This window comes from Propithecus coquereli, unplaced genomic scaffold, assembly GCF_000956105.1.
Source record: "Propithecus coquereli isolate 6110/MARCELLA unplaced genomic scaffold, Pcoq_1.0 Scaffold55, whole genome shotgun sequence".
Classification (NCBI taxonomy): domain Eukaryota; kingdom Metazoa; phylum Chordata; class Mammalia; order Primates; family Indriidae; genus Propithecus; species Propithecus coquereli.
The window spans coordinates 4,280,991-4,281,363 of NW_012151396.1; positions in this window are offsets into that span (position 1 = coordinate 4,280,991).

Sequence of the window (373 nt, forward strand, 5' to 3'; positions counted from 1 at the left end):
AGCTCATCTTATTGAGAGTTTAAGTTGATTAATTAAGGCTAATTTAACAATATATGCTTCCATATTAATTTGTGCCTGATTGGTCTTCACATTTGGTAAGGAATAGTGTTGTCTTGCCTTCTAACAAGTTACAAACTCCATGAGGTTTCCATATTATATTTGTATCCTTATGTCTGATGTCTTGCACAATTTCTACAACATAGTAATTGCTCAAAAATGTTAAAGTAAACTCAACTGCTATAGTGTTTGAAGAATGTTCCATACTTGAAGATTAGCCGTATTTTGGTTTACTTGTTTGTAACCTTACGGACATATTATTTCTTTTAGAGGATATCATTAATTGATATACATATATATATATGTTCTAGATTAT